The sequence below is a fragment of the Sorex fumeus genome, unplaced genomic scaffold (assembly GCF_029834395.1).
Source record: "Sorex fumeus unplaced genomic scaffold, SorFum_2.1 ptg000037l, whole genome shotgun sequence".
Taxonomy (NCBI): domain Eukaryota; kingdom Metazoa; phylum Chordata; class Mammalia; order Eulipotyphla; family Soricidae; genus Sorex; species Sorex fumeus.
In genome coordinates, this window is record NW_026606094.1 from 57427683 (window position 1) to 57434606 (window position 6924).

Below are 6924 nucleotides of genomic sequence, written 5' to 3' on the forward strand. Positions count from 1 at the left end.
CTCCTGTTCCTTTCCCTCTGCTGTTGCTTTATTCAATAATTAGCAGTTATAATTGTACTGCTTGTTAAGAGTCACACAATTTAGTTCTGTGTTTGCACACATGTGGTTGTGGTGTCCTGGAGATTGCATACTTTGTTGTGGTGCCTGGGATCCCAGATGGTAATGCTGTTGGGATTACACTTGTCACGATGACATGTGAGATGGTGCTGGGGACTGAATTCAGATTGCCTCATGCCTGCAACGCACATGTTTTTATTACTGAACTACTCTTAGGCCCGAGTAATATACTTAATTTTTAAAATTATTATTATTATTATTACTGAATCTCTGTGAGGGTTACAAAATTGTTCATGAGATTGGTCATACAATGTTGCAACACCCAACTCTAAAGCAGTATAACAGTTTCTGCCACCAGTTTTCTTTTTCCCTCCCAGCAACCCACAAGCTCCCTTCTACCACCTCCTTTTAGGCAGAGAGTTACCAACTATAATGCAGACAAATGTAAATAGATTATATAAATTATAGATTATAATTTCACGTTTAGAAATTATAAGAAAACTTTAATTTTTAATATCTTTGCTACTTCACTGTACCCCAAATGATAATCCTTAAATAAGATATATGATAAATCAGTGACTCAGAAAACCTTTTTTGAGAATTGACCAAAATAAAAACAATTTCCTCAAAGTTATGCGAGAAAATAAATTCCAAAATGTATATACGTATTTAAAATATTGTAAAGTATACAACTTCACAGATGAGAGGTATTGACAAGTATCACCATATTGCTGTCATCCTGTTGGTCGTTGATTGCCTTGAGCAGGCCTCAGTAACGTCTCCTTCATCCTAGCCCTGAGATTTTAAAAAGTGCTCTTTTCAATTTCAATTTCAATTCGAGGCTCTTTCAGGGTCAGGAGAATGAGACTCATGATTGTTACTGGTTTTTGGCATATTGAATACGCCATGGGGAGTTTGCCAGACTCTGCCATGTGGGCAGGATACTTTTGGTAGCCTGCCAGTTTCTCTAGAGTAAGACCTAGACAATCAGATGTTGCACGGCCACAAATGTGGCCACGCACTTCCAGGAGCAGGGTTTTTTAGTCTTGGGGTCTTGGCTGTTGATGGCATTGCATGTGCCGGGGGCAGTTAGTAGGTGTAATGCCTGGAAGATGGGGGATCTGGGTGGAGGAGGCCCCAGTCCCAATCCAAGCAGGCTTGGAGATCTATGCCCCAGGTCGCTAACACCAGGGTTCCTCTGCCGGCTCCTTCATGTGTGAGGCTCGTCCAAAATTGTGGAGAGTGATCTTAAGCATGGTTGTGGCTGGAACCAGAGGTCTTCAGCTGCTGGGGCTCTTCTCGGGGTGGGGAGGGAAACTCAACCCACCCTCCTCCAAGGCGCCCCAGTGAGGACAGCCAGGCGCGGAGGCAGGAGACTCTGTGCTGTTCTCTTCCGGGAGCAGGGTTTTATATCTCTGGGTCTTGGCTGTTGATGGGATTACATGGTGCCGGGGGCAGTTGGTGGGTGTAAGGGACCCGGGTGATGTGAGGGACCTGGGGCGTAGATTGACAAGTATAGGGTGCAAAAATAGGTCAGGAGTTTAGCAAGTTCAGTAAGATTGCTTCATCTGTCAATTCCTCCTTTTAATCTAGTACAAATAAAAGGTTAGCAAAACCCTGTTATTAGCTGTAGTGACAGTATTTGATGATAAGAATTATCTGAATAATTATGACGTGATAGAATCATTTAAAAGTAAAAATCCAAGCATAGTAGAATCTGTTTACGCTAAAGTAGAGCATACCAAGATCTATTTGTAATTATCTGGAAACCCCCAAAAATTGAGCCCACAAAGAGTGTTTCATTTGTTAGGCAGGAAAAAGACAAAGCCCAGAGAATTTAGTTGCATTTAATCATTTAATTTTTCCCATAGTTTTATTCAGCTACTGTGATTTAAAATACTGTTAGAAGTATATCAGACTGTTAGAAGTATATTAGACATATAATGTCATAACGCCACACTTAACACCGATATTAGTGTCCCTTCACCATAGTCCTGTCACCATATTCTCTAGGTCCCCTTTCCTCCCATCCCTATACTCCCTTAGGGAACACAGTCCTCTAGGCCAACTTCCAGGTTCTGTTATAGATATTTATATATTTAATATCTTATACTATGTATACTCCACATAAGAAAGTGGTCATTCTCTATGGGCTCCTCTCCTTATCACTCACTTCACTCAGCATGATAACCTCCAACTAAATCCATGAAGCAGAAAATTGAAAGATTCACTCATCTTTTCTTATACCTGAAAGAATATATGTATATATATACATCACAATTTATTTATCCACTCATCTCTCTTCTTAGGAATTTGATATATTCTCAGACCCTGTCTTGTCTGGATATTGCTGAACCCAAAACAAGTATATTTTCTAATTATTGTTTTGGAAATCTTAGGGGTACATGCCAAGTAGAAACACTGGGTTATATGGAAGCTGAATTCTTAATTGTTTTAGAAATCTCTGTATTATTTTCCACAAAAGAAGGACTTTAGAGGACAGCCTCTCTACAGTGAATGAATCTTTCTTTTTTCCCTAATCTCTAATAGCACTAGGTATTTGTATTCTTTTTTATTTATACGATTCCCATTGGTGTGAAGTGCTATATCTCATTGTTGTTCGGCTTCACATTCTCAGATGACACATGAAGAGAAGCACTTTTTCTTATACTTGATGGCCATCCACATATATTCTTTTAGAAAGTTCTGTTTAGCTCCTGTTCCCAACTTTTGATGGAATTGTTAAATTTTGTGAGTTCTTTTATAAAGCTTAGATATTATGCTTTTGTCAGATGCTTGTTGTGTGGTATTTTCTCCCAGTCAGTAGGGGGTCCTTTTATTTTAATCATTGTTTATTTCACAGTAAAATGTTTCTCAATTCATTATAGTCTCATTTGTTTAATTTCGCTTCTATTTTCTTGGTTAAAAGCACAATAGCATTGAAGATGCCTCTAGAGTCAATATGGAGAGTTCTATTATGTTTCTTGTGTTGTATTTTATGGAGTTAGTCTAATATTGGGGTCTTTAAAAATATTTTAATGTAGACAAAATCCACAACTGTTGATACAGTTCCAGAGTTGAAATGGATTAGATAACAAATCTCCTATTTAAAATCAATAAATATAAAATCAATTTTAATGTGTAAATCATTGTTTCTAAACACAGGTTTGTTAAGTTCTTGTCTAAGAATTTCCCGAGCTGTTTGCTGCTAGTTGAGACATCTGTGTTATTAATATGTTTGTTGAGTTTTCTTGGTTTCTATGTTACTTTCTTATCTAATCTGGTGTGTTCCTGATGGAATTTCAATATTGAGAGATTAGTAGGAGTTTCAACCATTCCCTGCAGAGACTTCAGGACCTATGACCTGGGCTGATGAGTTGAAATGACAGTGACTGTGGGAGGTAGGTGTGGCTGCCTGGACTTCAAAATTACGAGAGTTTGGAGAGACTGCTAGTCCCCACTCCAAGAATTTTCAGCCTGAGCATGGGAATGCCTCAATTTAAGCATGGTTTGGTGTCTCTGCAGAGAGGTGTGGATGTGGTGGCTAGGTTTTTGACAGGTCTGACACTGAACCTGATACTGAACCTGATACTCAACTGGCCTGCCTCCCAAGGGCACCACTGTGTTTGTGAATTTTAAGTGCTTGGCTTGCATCTCCTTCGATATTTAGTCATAAATTTGTACAGCAGGGCTGCCGAGTAATTTAACATGGTGGCTCATTACTGAAGTCTTTAATCCATTTTGAATTAATTTTTTTATTTGGTATGAGATACGGATTGGGTAATTTTATTGCTATTGGCTCTCCTGTTTTCCCAGTATCATTTGTGAAAAGGCATTTCTTATTTCATTTTATGAAAGTAGTTACTTTGTCGAGGAGTAATTGTCCATTTATCTGAGGGTCTGCTTTGGGTTTCCAGTCACTTCCATTTGTATGAGAGGCTGCCATTTCCCCAATATTAATACAGTTTTGATTCTTATAACTTTCTGGATATAATTTAAAATAGAAAAGAGAAATGCTGAAAAATCTCTCATTTTCCCTTCCAGGATTGTTTTGGCAATTTAGGTAATTTATCACTTCTTATTAATTTGAGCAGTAATTGGTCAACATCCTTGAAAATGCCATGAGAACTTGGAGAGAGAAAGAGAGAGAGAGAGAGAGAGAGAGAGAGAGAGAGATCTGGGATTTTTCAGGCAGTCAGGAATGTGGTGCAATATAAAATATAAGGGTCCAAGAATCTGTAATGTCAAATATCACTCAGACTACCCCAGGAGAGTCTTCCAGGTCTGCACCTAACAACACACGTGCAGAAATAGCCAGGGTTGGCCACATGCGAGGCACTGACCTTAACCCCTCTATTATCTCAATAGCCCTGCTACTAAAAGTTTTACTAGGAACTATAATGAATCTGTATAATGCTTTGGCTAGCATGGTTAACTTTAATGGTGTTAATCCTTTCAATGCATTAGGAGACAATGTTTTTATTTCTTGTGTTTTCTATTTCCTTCAATAGTGATTCGTCTTTTTTTGTTGTTGTTATATCATATACCCTTTTTGTTAAGTTGATTCTCAGGTACTTGATGGGAGGGGGAAACACAATTGTGGGGACTATATGGGGACTGGAGAGTGAATCCATGTTAGCTGCATGCAAGGAATGAACCTGACCTGCTGTACTCTTTAGTTCCTCCAAAACAAATATATTGTTTAAAAAAAAAAACTAGTAGATTTTTGGTTCAATATCCAAAAACAGGCAGGTGTTCACTAAATAGAATGAGAAAATTAAAAGCAGCCCAACTGCAAAAAACGAAAAGTCTTTCGGAGTCACAAGTTTAATTTTTTTTAAATGATTTTACAATATTCTCAAGCTGTCAATGGAAAAAAAGTAGCTTGACATTGAACACATACCAAGTCAGTAGCATAACTATTTTATAATGTCTTATTGGTCATTGAAAAAAAGTTTAAAATTCAATCCATGTGATGGAAATGCTACTTAAAAAAATACACCATTCATAATCCAGAGCTACAGGAAAACTGTGGTTATAACAGTTACCATTTCATTCAGCAGCAGGATTCTTAAAGTATTACAAATGGAATGGTTCCTAGAATGCTGTGCACTGAGTTTTATTAATATAAGTTTTACAATCATAAAGTTCACCATTAGTAAGATGAAAAATATTATCATTTTTAATAAATATTGGCTAAAATTTTATAAATTAAATGAAGATTCTCAGTTTATTTTATAGAACCCATTTGGGAATATCCAGTTCATAAATCCACTTGGACGTTCATGCATTAATTTAACTTGAAATACTGAACTCTCATTCTTCTTATTTCTCTAATGGAAGAAGTTTTGCCTAGTTATTTGTCCAACTAACATTTATATGTTAAAAATTTTGAAGGTGGTTAGGGCAGCCTATGAAACCTATGAAAGTTTGAGAAATACAGGTAGCAGAATTATAGATTGCTTGTAATAGAATATTATTCCACTAAGAGTTTTTAATGTCATGAAACCAACTCCCCCTGTATTTTAAAAAAAGGAAAAAAATTAAGCCACAGGAAACTTTTAAAATTCAAAACCTGCCATGAAAAATTGTTATGAAAAATTAAAGAGCCTTCAGCCTTATTTATAATTAATATTTTATAATTTCACCTAGTTCAAGACAAATTTTGAAATATTTAAATTTTCGGCATTTGAATCTGTGCGATGATTTTAGCTAATTTGTCTATTTCAGAAACCAAACTCACTGGTTTTTATAATTATTTTCCTATCTGCTCCTTGGTCTTTTAATTGTTGATTAGCAGCAATAAAAATTAAAACAACACACAATTTTAATTTTTCAGGAATCATTTCTACAGTTGTTTGCTAGGGAAATTTTGCTGAATGTGCAGAGCAGCAGAAACCACTAGGAAAACATTTAACATCTTTCCCAGGTGTGATGGTGCCTCTGAGTATTGTTCTTTGCCATTGATGACCATGCATACATTGGGGGCAGAGAGGGAGGGAGTATGAAAAAGTAGGATGTAATCATAGTGGAATTTGCATTTTTTAAAAAGAAAGGTGAAAGCAACAAAGACAAATACAAAATTTGATCAGTCATAATCTGCATATTTTTGGTGACCAACTCTGAAAAACAATTTTATAATTGGTTGAAATGAATGGTTATAATACGAATGTTTGATATTTTTCTGGATTTTCAGGATCTTTTTCAGCCCTTTTGCCTACCATGTAACCAAATCAAGAAATAATCTGAAATGTACAGATGACTAAAGAAACTTTGGTACATCTACACAAGGGAGTACTATGTAGCTGTTAGAAAAGATGAAGTCATGAAATTTACATAAAAGTGGTACTACGTGGAAATTATCATGCTAAGTGAAATGAATCAGAAAGAGAGGGACAGACATAGAAAGATTGCATTCATCTGGGGAACATAAAGTAACAGAATAGGAGACTAAGACCCAAGAATAGCCGAGATAAGTACCAGGAGGTTTGCTCCATGGCTTGGAGGCCAGCCACACATGCTAGGGGAAAAGGCAGCTCAGATAGAGAAGGGAGTCAAATAAAGGGTATTGGGAGGATCCTCCCAGGATGGGAGATGCATGCTGAAAGTAGACCATAGACCGAACATTATTGCCACTCAATGCCTCTTTTGCAAACCACAGCACCCAAAAGGAGAGAGAACAAAAGGGAATGCCCTGCCAGAGAGGCAGTGCGGGATGGGGGCGGATGGGGTGGGGGGGGATACTGGGATCAGTGGTGGTGGAGAATGGGCACTGGTGGAAGGATGGGTACTCGATCATTGTATACCTGAAACCAAACACAAAAATTTATAAGTTTACAACTGCACCTCATGGTGTTTCACTAATAA

The 6924-nt window shown here is 37.2% G+C and overlaps 1 non-coding gene across 1 annotated transcript; it reads left to right on the forward strand.

Annotated features, from left to right (window-relative positions):
* Window positions 1-5879: 5879 nt before the first annotated feature.
* On the forward strand, window positions 5880-6090 carry LOC130027943 (small nucleolar RNA U3). Its single transcript, XR_008793130.1, has one exon. It is a non-coding gene; the product is annotated as a small nucleolar RNA U3 (small nucleolar RNA).
* Window positions 6091-6924: the final 834 nt, after the last annotated feature.